General features: G+C 31.3%; 1 long non-coding RNA gene across 1 annotated transcript in view; it reads right to left on the bottom strand.

Moving 5' to 3' along the window:
• Positions 1-14,309, bottom strand: part of LOC146992869 (uncharacterized) — an 89,750-nt gene that overhangs the window by 55,216 nt on the left and 20,225 nt on the right. The window contains exons 3-5 of the long non-coding RNA XR_015038932.1: positions 10,813-10,915; positions 6,879-6,981; positions 2,945-3,047 (exon numbers count right to left, since the gene is read on the bottom strand). This is a non-coding gene — a long non-coding RNA (uncharacterized LOC146992869). The remainder of the gene's footprint in view (positions 1-2,944; positions 3,048-6,878; positions 6,982-10,812; positions 10,916-14,309) is intronic.

Below are 14,309 nucleotides of genomic sequence, written 5' to 3'. Positions count from 1 at the left end.
GGGACATTCTGTCTGGCTGCCCGGGTTCCATCCCAGCTTCTGTTACAAAAGTTTCATAGAAGAATTTTAAAAATCCAGAAACAAAACTTATGAAGAAATTATTGAACATACCTGGTTGTATGATTTAGCCATTCTTACAGACATAGTAACTAAATCTTAAATTTGAGGGAGGGGGCGAGAGAACTAAACTAGAGTCTTTGAATTAAAGGGTATTATAAGTTCATTTTAAATCAAAATTAATTTTCTGAAAATATTACACAAATATGAGGAATATACATTTTTACCATAATGTAATGTACGTTTTGCCCCTTTGAAAATCTGGAGAACTAAGGGGTGAAATATAAGAAAACTGAAAGAATCATTTGGAAAATCTCATCGAGCTTAAATTAGTTTCTAAATTAGATGTTTTTAGTGTATTTAAAATTAGGCTAACTACTTCATTCACTTCAAACCCATTACATAATACTAGTATTTAAGAAAAATGGTAAAAGATTGCAAATATGTTAAATAACAATTCTATTGATCAAGAAATGGAAATAACTGATTTTCGTCCTAATTAAGATCAAGAATATCACAAAAAGCCAATTGAATAGTCCTAGAACAGAAACATCATGAACAGTTAAACTTTTAAAAAGATAAATTCCTGCTTCCAATCTGCTTAAAAATGTGAAAGAGGATTTTCAACAATGAACTTGTTAAAATCAATGTTTAGATACGGGATAACAAATCAACATCCCAACGACTGCAAGGATTTAGCCATAACATCGCATGTATCAGAGGCAAAAAAAAAAAAACTCGCAGAAGAAATGCAGTGTTAAATTTCACATTAAAATACGATTTCCCTGTATTTAACTTTCATCTTGCTGAATTTTTTGTAAATAATGCAAAGAGTATACCTTTTCTTTAACTTATTATACCACACATTTTTATACTTTGTGTAATGTATTTATAACTGAAATATTAAAAGTGCACTAGATACTTGTGCTCGCCAAAATTTTATAAACTCAAAATTGGCTCCCTTTAAGTTAAAGTTGCACATAACTGCACTAAGGGAAGGAATGCAATTTTATTTCTTTGTCTGTATTTGGTTTCATTTTCATATAAAAAGAGTTAAAAATAGGGTTATCTAATTTTGTTATCTAGGTAACAAAATTTAAACACACATTTTCAGTAAAAATTACAGAATAAAAGATTTTGTTTCCCTGAAGATGCAACACCTCCCTATTCCAGGTATGGTACAGACTGCATACTGTCAGAAAGAAATTCCTTTCTTAAACAGGGAATCCATATACTTTAATCTGTTTTTACACAAGTACTGTTTATGACTAATGGTCCAGGAGTAAAATACTTTATAGTTAATCCATCTAAATTTTTATTATTTCCGGTCATCTGTATAGACTGTTTATTTATCACGACTAAACTACCAATCTGCATTCTAGATACCTCATATGATTCTTCAAGTCACGTTTCGTAGCCTATCATTTCTAATACAACAGGTACTTGCTGAGCGCAGACTTGTAAAGCGTGATTTCGCGTATAGCAGTACCTTACAGGATTCCATTTAATTTGTCCACTGCTAGAATTTCATTCATACGTGGTTCAACATTCATCCATCAACACCAGAAAGAATTTATCTGCTACTTTAAACAATTTCCATAGACTGAAAATGAAGTTCAAAAAAATCTTACAAATCTCAAATGCAAAGCATTCCGAAGAATTTTCACATATGGAAGATAAAGAAGTCAAACAATGAATCAGAAAATTACAAAAGAAGAATTGGGTGCTTATAAAACCCCTTGATAATAAAAGCGCTCATTACGAGAAACAGCTTTTAACTGAAGATTAGATGAAGGAATCGTTAAATAACAGAGAAGCAATGTCTGATCTTCTAGTGGAGATGGACACAATTAAAGAAAAAAACGGACACTTTAAAAGAGCTACTGGGAAATATGTGCTCTTTACAGCGACATGGTTACAGTTGCATCAGTCATTCTTATAAGCAAAAGACATCAGCTTTTTCAAAAAATAATTCTGTCATGTATTTGCCAAGAGAACGAAAACAAGTCCTAAAGAAACTTTCAGAGTGCTTTTCAAAACCAAGTTGAAAGTTAGTCTGCAGAATTTTACTTCGATAATAATAAAACATCTCTGATTTTATTTCAAAATGAATATTTTTTAATCGATTTTAAAGAGATCTTCGCAAATTGGTTCATAAAACTTCACAATATGCCAAAATTGTTCAGATTAGGGACAAAATATAATAAAGTATGCTTAAAACAACTAAGAAAAAGCACATTTTGAGCATCCTTAACAGAAGACAATTTGGCTCCACTAACTTTCTTTACGAGTATACATTAAATTTTTATTTACATTTCTTTTTTATTCAACACTTAACTTTCAATGGTTTTAAGAGAAACAGCACTTGATAGAGAGACTCTAAATTCGGAAAAAACTGAAACAAAATTGGTTTATACCCAGGCAGTGCAATTACACTGGCCTGTTGGGAAGACAAGACCCCGTTGGACATGGAAAATATTAGGCCACACAGAGAGGAAAATGTTTAGCCTCCTCCTCGTAATGTGAAAGGAGGCCACTTGGGAAAAAATTACATCACAGCAGTACTTTTGAAACCACTACGAAGCAACAGAACTCTAACAAATCTAAGACTTCTGATAATTATAGTGTGATTAACAGTTCAACCTCACTTCGAATATTACAATACAATATAGAGAAAGCACCAATTCATACACTTCAATATGAAATTCAAAACCTACGAAATTAATGAACAAATGCTACCCTAAACATTAAAACATAATGTGACACGTTCATGTAAAATAAATAACTAGTAAAGCTTCAATATAAAGCAACATGTGAAAAGGGATGGACAAATTATAACATTCAAGTATTTCTAGTGGAAATAAAGTTGATATAAAACAAGAATTACCAGCCACAGATGTCTTTTTGCTCTGCATTATTCATCCGTTATTTTTCTTTCACGATATCATGTTCTGCATTCCAAGAGTGCACAAAAATGATCACAAATTACACTAGAAGGGGCCAAAAGGGGAAAAAAGGAATCATTAGATTTTAACTACTTTGATATTAAAGAATAATTATACACAAAGAGAAATATCTAATATTGTTTCTTAATATATAAAACTTCAAGAGTCGCCTTCTTTGTTTTAAACTCCAGCAATGTGCTACATTGTTACTAAAAGCATGACTGCAATGCAGGTACTCTCATCCATGAGAGAGGACAGCTTAGTCCGATATACCAGAAATTATCTTGAAATATTACCAGGTGACTTTAATGTAATTATAGAAATATTTCACTCAGGGAAAGAACATATTGTATAGCTGCCCGGGTTCGAGCCCAGCTTTAATATAGCAAGCTAAAACACATCAAATGCCATTGAATGATACAGCATTTTGAAATGTTACAAAAAATTTAAATGCAATTTCGTGGAAGAGCTATTGCAATTACCTACATACTAAAATTTTGACCAAAAATTCAAGAAAACTAAGATACTCCTTTTTCTTTCGAAGGAATCAAAGTCAAATACTAATGTAGGGATGCTCAACCTATTGTACTATGAAACCTACACATAGGAATGAAATTTTGTCACCTATGTGAGATGTCCAATACCCAGAAATTCCGTAAATTGTAGAAAAGAACCTGCGTCTGAAAACAGACGAAAGGTAGAACATTATTCAAATACTTTACCTTTAGCCTTGAAGCAGGTGTTCTATATTAAACTGTGTTAATTCACATACAGAATTAGTAATATAATAGCTCAAAATATTTTAAGAACCAAACACACATTAAATAAACATTGAAAAATCTATATACATTTATTAGTGTTATTAGGGTTTATTCTGAAATATTATCAGGTCACTTTCAAAGAAATGATAGAACTTTTCACTCACGGAAGGGACATTCTGTCTGGCTGCCCGGGTTCCATCCCAGCTTCTGTTACAAAAGTTTCATAGAAGAATTTTAAAAATCCAGAAACAAAACTTATGAAGAAATTATTGAACATACCTGGTTCTATGATTTAGCCATTCTTACAGACATAGTAACTAAATCTTAAATTTGAGGGAGGGGGCGAGAGAACTAAACTAGAGTCTTTGAATTAAAGGGTATTATAAATTCATTTTAAATCAAAATTAATTTTGTGAAAATATTACACAAATATGAGGAATATACATTTTTACCATAATGTAATGTACGTTTTGCCCCATTGAAAATCTGGAGAACTAAGGGATGAAATATAAGAAAACTGAAAGAATCATTTGGAAAATCTCATCGAGCTTAAATTAGTTTCTCAATTAGATGTGTTTAGTGTATTTAAAATTAGGCTAACTACTTCATTCACTTCAAACCCATTACATAATACTAGTATTTAAGAAAAATGGTAAAAGATTGCAAATATGTTAAATAACAATTCTATTGATCAAGAAATGGAAATAACTGATTTTCGTCCTAATTAAGATCAAGAATATCACAAAAAGCCAATTGAATAGTCCTAGAACAGAAACATCATGAACAGTTAAACTTTTAAAAAGATAAATTCCTGCTTCCAATCTGCTTAAAAATGTGAAAGAGGATTTTCAACAATGAACTTGTTAAAATCAATGTTTAGATACGGGATAACAAATCAACATCCCAACGACTGCAAGGATTTAGCCATAACATTGCATGTATCAGAGGCAAAAAAAAAAAAAAAACTCGCAGAAGAAATGCAGTGTTAAATTTCACATTAAAATACGATTTCCCTGTATTTAACTTTCATCTTGCTGAATTTTTTGTAAATAATGCAAAGAGTATACCTTTTCTTTAACTTATTATACCACACATTTTTATACTTTGTGTAATGTATTTATAACTGAAATATTAAAAGTGCACTAGATACTTGTGCTCGCCAAAATTTTATAAACTCAAAATTGGCTCCCTTTAAGTTAAAGTTGCACATAACTGCACTAAGGGAAGGAATGCAATTTTATTTCTTTGTCTGTATTTGGTTTCATTTTCATATAAAAAGAGTTAAAAATAGGGTTATCTAATTTTGTTATCTAGGTAACAAAATTTAAACACACATTTTCAGTAAAAATTACAGAATAAAAGATTTTGTTTCCCTGAAGATGCAACACCTCCCTATTCCAGGTATGGTACAGACTGCATACTGTCAGAAAGAAATTCCTTTCTTAAACAGGGAATCCATATACTTTAATCTGTTTTTACACAAGTACTGTTTATGACTAATGGTCCAGGAGTAAAATACTTTATAGTTAATCCATCTAAATTTTTATTATTTCCGGTCATCTGTATAGACTGTTTATTTATCACGACTAAACTACCAATCTGCATTCTAGATACCTCATATGATTCTTCAAGTCACGTTTCGTAGCCTATCATTTCTAATACAACAGGTACTTGCTGAGCGCAGACTTGTAAAGCGTGATTTCGCGTATAGCAGTACCTTACAGGATTCCATTTAATTTGTCCACTGCTAGAATTTCATTCATACGTGGTTCAACATTCATCCATCAACACCAGAAAGAATTTATCTGCTACTTTAAACAATTTCCATAGACTGAAAATGAAGTTCAAAAAAATCTTACAAATCTCAAATGCAAAGCATTCCGAAGAATTTTCACATATGGAAGATAAAGAAGTCAAACAATGAATCAGAAAATTACAAAAGAAGAATTGGGTGCTTATAAAACCCCTTGATAATAAAAGCGCTCATTACGAGAAACAGCTTTTAACTGAAGATTAGATGAAGGAATCGTTAAATAACAGAGAAGCAATGTCTGATCTTCTAGTGGAGATGGACACAATTAAAGAAAAAAACGGACACTTTAAAAGAGCTACTGGGAAATATGTGCTCTTTACAGCGACATGGTTACAGTTGCATCAGTCATTCTTATAAGCAAAAGACATCAGCTTTTTCAAAAAATAATTCTGTCATGTATTTGCCAAGAGAACGAAAACAAGTCCTAAAGAAACTTTCAGAGTGCTTTTCAAAACCAAGTTGAAAGTTAGTCTGCAGAATTTTACTTCGATAATAATAAAACATCTCTGATTTTATTTCAAAATGAATATTTTTTAATCGATTTTAAAGAGATCTTCGCAAATTGGTTCATAAAACTTCACAATATGCCAAAATTGTTCAGATTAGGGACAAAATATAATAAAGTATGCTTAAAACAACTAAGAAAAAGCACATTTTGAGCATCCTTAACAGAAGACAATTTGGCTCCACTAACTTTCTTTACGAGTATACATTAAATTTTTATTTACATTTCTTTTTTATTCAACACTTAACTTTCAATGGTTTTAAGAGAAACAGCACTTGATAGAGAGACTCTAAATTCGGAAAAAACTGAAACAAAATTGGTTTATACCCAGGCAGTGCAATTACACTGGCCTGTTGGGAAGACAAGACCCCGTTGGACATGGAAAATATTAGGCCACACAGAGAGGAAAATGTTTAGCCTCCTCCTCGTAATGTGAAAGGAGGCCACTTGGGAAAAAATTACATCACAGCAGTACTTTTGAAACCACTACGAAGCAACAGAACTCTAACAAATCTCAGACTTCTGATAATTATAGTGTGATTAACAGTTCAACCTCACTTCGAATATTACAATACAATATAGAGAAAGCACCAATTCATACACTTCAATATGAAATTCAAAACCTACGAAATTAATGAACAAATGCTACCCTAAACATTAAAACATAATGTGACACGTTCATGTAAAATAAATAACTAGTAAAGCTTCAATATAAAGCAACATGTGAAAAGGGATGGACAAATTATAACATTCAAGTATTTCTAGTGGAAATAAAGTTGATATAAAACAAGAATTACCAGCCACAGATGTCTTTTTGTTCTGCATTATTCATCCGTTCTTTTTCTTTCACGATATCATGTTCTGCATTCCAAGAGTGCACAAAAATGATCACAAATTACACTAGAAGGGGCCAAAAGGGGAAAAAAGGAATCATTAGATTTTAACTACTTTGATATTAAAGAATAATTATACACAAAGAGAAATATCTAATATTGTTTCTTAATATATAAAACTTCAAGAGTCGCCTTCTTTGTTTTAAACTCCAGCAATGTGCTACATTGTTACTAAAAGCATGACTGCAATGCAGGTACTCTCATCCATGAGAGAGGACAGCTTAGTCCGATATACCAGAAATTATCTTGAAATATTACCAGGTGACTTTAATGTAATTATAGAAATATTTCACTCAGGGAAAGAACATATTGTATAGCTGCCCGGGTTCGAGCCCAGCTTTAATATAGCAAGCTAAAACACATCAAATGCCATTGAATGATACAGCATTTTGAAATGTTACAAAAAATTTAAATGCAATTTCGTGGAAGAGCTATTGCAATTACCTACATACTAAAATTTTGACCAAAAATTCAAGAAAACTAAGATACTCCTTTTTCTTTCGAAGGAATCAAAGTCAAATACTAATGTAGGGATGCTCAACCTATTGTACTATGAAACCTACACATAGGAATGAAATTTTGTCACCTATGTGAGATGTCCAATACCCAGAAATTCCGTAAATTGTAGAATAGAACCTGCGTCTGAAAACAGACGAAAGGTAGAACATTATTCAAATACTTTACCTTTAGCCTTGAAGCAGGTGTTCTATATTAAACTGTGTTAATTCACATACAGAATTAGTAATATAATAGCTCAAAATATTTTAAGAACCAAACACACATTAAATAAACATTAAAAAATTTATATACATTTATTAGTGTTATGAGGGTTTATTCTGAAATATTATCAGGTCACTTTCAAAGAAATGATAGAACTTTTCACTCACGGAAGGGACATTCTGTCTGGCTGCCCGGGTTCCATCCCAGCTTCTGTTACAAAAGTTTCATAGAAGAATTTTAAAAATCCAGAAACAAAACTTATGAAGAAATTATTGAACATACCTGGTTCTATGATTTAACCATTCTTACAGACATAGTAACTAAATCTTAAATTTGAGGGAGGGGGCGAGAGAACTAAACTAGAGTCTTTGAATTAAAGGGTATTATAAATTCATTTTAAATCAAAATTAATTTTGTGAAAATATTACACAAATATGAGGAATATACATTTTTACCATAATGTAATGTACGTTTTGCCCCATTGAAAATCTGGAGAACTAAGGGATGAAATATAAGAAAACTGAAAGAATCATTTGGAAAATCTCATCGAGCTTAAATTAGTTTCTCAATTAGATGTGTTTAGTGTATTTAAAATTAGGCTAACTACTTCATTCACTTCAAACCCATTACATAATACTAGTATTTAAGAAAAATGGTAAAAGATTGCAAATATGTTAAATAACAATTCTATTGATCAAGAAATGGAAATAACTGATTTTCGTCCTAATTAAGATCAAGAATATCACAAAAAGCCAATTGAATAGTCCTAGAACAGAAACATCATGAACAGTTAAACTTTTAAAAAGATAAATTCCTGCTTCCAATCTGCTTAAAAATGTGAAAGAGGATTTTCAACAATGAACTTGTTAAAATCAATGTTTAGATACGGGATAACAAATCAACATCCCAACGACTGCAAGGATTTAGCCATAACATTGCATGTATCAGAGGCAAAAAAAAAAAAAAAACTCGCAGAAGAAATGCAGTGTTAAATTTCACATTAAAATACGATTTCCCTGTATTTAACTTTCATCTTGCTGAATTTTTTGTAAATAATGCAAAGAGTATACCTTTTCTTTAACTTATTATACCACACATTTTTATACTTTGTGTAATGTATTTATAACTGAAATATTAAAAGTGCACTAGATACTTGTGCTCGCCAAAATTTTATAAACTCAAAATTGGCTCCCTTTAAGTTAAAGTTGCACATAACTGCACTAAGGGAAGGAATGCAATTTTATTTCTTTGTCTGTATTTGGTTTCATTTTCATATAAAAAGAGTTAAAAATAGGGTTATCTAATTTTGTTATCTAGGTAACAAAATTTAAACACACATTTTCAGTAAAAATTACAGAATAAAAGATTTTGTTTCCCTGAAGATGCAACACCTCCCTATTCCAGGTATGGTACAGACTGCATACTGTCAGAAAGAAATTCCTTTCTTAAACAGGGAATCCATATACTTTAATCTGTTTTTACACAAGTACTGTTTATGACTAATGGTCCAGGAGTAAAATACTTTATAGTTAATCCATCTAGATTTTTATTATTTCCGGTCATCTGTATAGACTGTTTATTTATCACGACTAAACTACCAATCTGCATTCTAGATACCTCATATGATTCTTCAAGTCACGTTTCGTAGCCTATCATTTCTAATACAACAGGTACTTGCTGAGCGCAGACTTGTAAAGCGTGATTTCGCGTATAGCAGTACCTTACAGGATTCCATTTAATTTGTCCACTGCTAGAATTTCATTCATACGTGGTTCAACATTCATCCATCAACACCAGAAAGAATTTATCTGCTACTTTAAACAATTTCCATAGACTGAAAATGAAGTTCAAAAAAATCTTACAAATCTCAAATGCAAAGCATTCCGAAGAATTTTCACATATGGAAGATAAAGAAGTCAAACAATGAATCAGAAAATTACAAAAGAAGAATTGGGTGCTTATAAAACCCCTTGATAATAAAAGCGCTCATTACGAGAAACAGCTTTTAACTGAAGATTAGATGAAGGAATCGTTAAATAACAGAGAAGCAATGTCTGATCTTCTAGTGGAGATGGACACAATTAAAGAAAAAAACGGACACTTTAAAAGAGCTACTGGGAAATATGTGCTCTTTACAGCGACATGGTTACAGTTGCATCAGTCATTCTTATAAGCAAAAGACATCAGCTTTTTCAAAAAATAATTCTGTCATGTATTTGCCAAGAGAACGAAAACAAGTCCTAAAGAAACTTTCAGAGTGCTTTTCAAAACCAAGTTGAAAGTTAGTCTGCAGAATTTTACTTCGATAATAATAAAACATCTCTGATTTTATTTCAAAATGAATATTTTTTAATCGATTTTAAAGAGATCTTCGCAAATTGGTTCATAAAACTTCACAATATGCCAAAATTGTTCAGATTAGGGACAAAATATAATAAAGTATGCTTAAAACAACTAAGAAAAAGCACATTTTGAGCATCCTTAACAGAAGACAATTTGGCTCCACTAACTTTCTTTACGAGTATACATTAAATTTTTATTTACATTTCTTTTTTATTCAACACTTAACTTTCAATGGTTTTAAGAGAAACAGCACTTGATAGAGAGACTCTAAATTCGGAAAAAACTGAAACAAAATTGGTTTATACCCAGGCAGTGCAATTACACTGGCCTGTTGGGAAGACAAGACCCCGTTGGACATGGAAAATATTAGGCCACACAGAGAGGAAAATGTTTAGCCTCCTCCTCGTAATGTGAAAGGAGGCCACTTGGGAAAAAATTACATCACAGCAGTACTTTTGAAACCACTACGAAGCAACAGAACTCTAACAAATCTCAGACTTCTGATAATTATAGTGTGATTAACAGTTCAACCTCACTTCGAATATTACAATACAATATAGAGAAAGCACCAATTCATACACTTCAATATGAAATTCAAAACCTACGAAATTAATGAACAAATGCTACCCTAAACATTAAAACATAATGTGACACGTTCATGTAAAATAAATAACTAGTAAAGCTTCAATATAAAGCAACATGTGAAAAGGGATGGACAAATTATAACATTCAAGTATTTCTAGTGGAAATAAAGTTGATATAAAACAAGAATTACCAGCCACAGATGTCTTTTTGTTCTGCATTATTCATCCGTTCTTTTTCTTTCACGATATCATGTTCTGCATTCCAAGAGTGCACAAAAATGATCACAAATTACACTAGAAGGGGCCAAAAGGGGAAAAAAGGAATCATTAGATTTTAACTACTTTGATATTAAAGAATAATTATACACAAAGAGAAATATCTAATATTGTTTCTTAATATATAAAACTTCAAGAGTCGCCTTCTTTGTTTTAAACTCCAGCAATGTGCTACATTGTTACTAAAAGCACGACTGCAATGCAGGTACTCTCATCCATGAGAGAGGACAGCTTAGTCCGATATACCAGAAATTATCTTCAAATATTACCAGGTGACTTTAATGTAATTATAGAAATATTTCACTCAGGGAAAGAACATATTGTATAGCTGCACGGGTTCGAGCCCAGCTTTAATATAGCAAGCTAAAACACATCAAATGCCATTGAATGATACAGCATTTTGAAATGTTACAAAAAATTTAAATGCAATTTCGTGGAAGAGCTATTGCAATTACCTACATACTAAAATTTTGACCAAAAATTCAAGAAAACTAAGATACTCCTTTTTCTTTCGAAGGAATCAAAGTCAAATACTAATGTAGGGATGCTCAACCTATTGTACTATGAAACCTACACATAGGAATGAAATTTTGTCACCTATGTGAGATGTCCAATACCCAGAAATTCCGTAAATTGTAGAATAGAACCTGCGTCTGAAAACAGACGAAAGGTAGAACATTATTCAAATACTTTACCTTTAGCCTTGAAGCAGGTGTTCTATATTAAACTGTGTTAATTCACATACAGAATTAGTAATATAATAGCTCAAAATATTTTAAGAACCAAACACACATTAAATAAACATTAAAAAATTTATATACATTTATTAGTGTTATGAGGGTTTATTCTGAAATATTATCAGGTCACTTTCAAAGAAATGATAGAACTTTTCACTCACGGAAGGGACATTCTGTCTGGCTGCCCGGGTTCCATCCCAGCTTCTGTTACAAAAGTTTCATAGAAGAATTTTAAAAATCCAGAAACAAAACTTATGAAGAAATTATTGAACATACCTGGTTCTATGATTTAACCATTCTTACAGACATAGTAACTAAATCTTAAATTTGAGGGAGGGGGCGAGAGAACTAAACTAGAGTCTTTGAATTAAAGGGTATTATAAATTCATTTTAAATCAAAATTAATTTTGTGAAAATATTACACAAATATGAGGAATATACATTTTTACCATAATGTAATGTACGTTTTGCCCCATTGAAAATCTGGAGAACTAAGGGATGAAATATAAGAAAACTGAAAGAATCATTTGGAAAATCTCATCGAGCTTAAATTAGTTTCTCAATTAGATGTGTTTAGTGTATTTAAAATTAGGCTAACTACTTCATTCACTTCAAACCCATTACATAATACTAGTATTTAAGAAAAATGGTAAAAGATTGCAAATATGTTAAATAACAATTCTATTGATCAAGAAATGGAAATAACTGATTTTCGTCCTAATTAAGATCAAGAATATCACAAAAAGCCAATTGAATAGTCCTAGAACAGAAACATCATGAACAGTTAAACTTTTAAAAAGATAAATTCCTGCTTCCAATCTGCTTAAAAATGTGAAAGAGGATTTTCAACAATGAACTTGTTAAAATCAATGTTTAGATACGGGATAACAAATCAACATCCCAACGACTGCAAGGATTTAGCCATAACATCGCATGTATCAGAGGCAAAAAAAAAAAAAAACTCGCAGAAGAAATGCAGTGTTAAATTTCACATTAAAATACGATTTCCCTGTATTTAACTTTCATCTTGCTGAATTTTTTGTAAATAATGCAAAGAGTATACCTTTTCTTTAACTTATTATACCACACATTTTTATACTTTGTGTAATGTATTTATAACTGAAATATTAAAAGTGCACTAGATACTTGTGCTCGCCAAAATTTTATAAACTCAAAATTGGCTCCCTTTAAGTTAAAGTTGCACATAACTGCACTAAGGGAAGGAATGCAATTTTATTTCTTTGTCTGTATTTGGTTTCATTTTCATATAAAAAGAGTTAAAAATAGGGTTATCTAATTTTGTTATCTAGGTAACAAAATTTAAACACACATTTTCAGTAAAAATTACAGAATAAAAGATTTTGTTTCCCTGAAGATGCAACACCTCCCTATTCCAGGTATGGTACAGACTGCATACTGTCAGAAAGAAATTCCTTTCTTAAACAGGGAATCCATATACTTTAATCTGTTTTTACACAAGTACTGTTTATGACTAATGGTCCAGGAGTAAAATACTTTATAGTTAATCCATCTAAATTTTTATTATTTCCGGTCATCTGTATAGACTGTTTATTTATCACGACTAAACTACCAATCTGCATTCTAGATACCTCATATGATTCTTCAAGTCACGTTTCGTAGCCTATCATTTCTAATACAACAGGTACTTGCTGAGCGCAGACTTGTAAAGCGTGATTTCGCGTATAGCAGTACCTTACAGGATTCCATTTAATTTGTCCACTGCTAGAATTTCTTTCATACGTGGTTCAACATTCATCCATCAACACCAGAAAGAATTTATCTGCTACTTTAAACAATTTCCATAGACTGAAAATGAAGTTCAAAAAAATCTTACAAATCTCAAATGCAAAGCATTCCGAAGAATTTTCACATATGGAAGATAAAGAAGTCAAACAATGAATCAGAAAATTACAAAAGAAGAATTGGGTGCTTATAAAACCCCTTGATAATAAAAGCGCTCATTACGAGAAACAGCTTTTAACTGAAGATTAGATGAAGGAATCGTTAAATAACAGAGAAGCAATGTCTGATCTTCTAGTGGAGATGGACACAATTCAAGAAAAAAACGGACACTTTAAAAGAGCTACTGGGAAACATGTGCTCTTTACAGCGACATGGTTACAGTTGCATCAGTCATTCTTATAAGCAAAAGACATCAGCTTTTTCAAAAAATAATTCTGTTATGTATTTGCCAAGAGAACGAAAACAAGTCCTAAAGAAACTTTCAGAGTGCTTTTCAAAACCAAGTTGAAAGTTAGTCTGCAGAATTTTACTTCGATAATAATAAAACATCTCTGATTTTATTTCAAAATGAATATTTTTTAATCGATTTTAAAGAGATCTTCGCAAATTGGTTCATAAAACTTCACAATATGCCAAAATTGTTCAGATTAAGGACAAAATATAATAAAGTATGCTTAAAACAACTAAGAAAAAGCACATTTTGAGCATCCTTAACAGAAGACAATTTGGCTCCACTAACTTTCTTTACGAGTATACATTAAATTTTTATTTACATTTCTTTTTTATTCAACACTTAACTTTCAATGGTTTTAAGAGAAACAGCACTTGATAGAGAGACTCTAAATTCGGAAAAAACTGAAACAAAATTGGTTTATACCCAGGCAGTGCAATTACACTGGCCTGTTGGGAAG

Source organism: Stegodyphus dumicola, chromosome X2, assembly GCF_044657685.1.
Source record: "Stegodyphus dumicola isolate Sdum_Otavi_A_Nest chromosome X2, ASM4465768v1".
NCBI classification, from domain to species: Eukaryota; Metazoa; Arthropoda; class Arachnida; order Araneae; family Eresidae; genus Stegodyphus; species Stegodyphus dumicola.
Note: the sequence above shows the minus strand (reverse complement) of the source record. Positions and strands in the feature narration are given on the sequence as shown.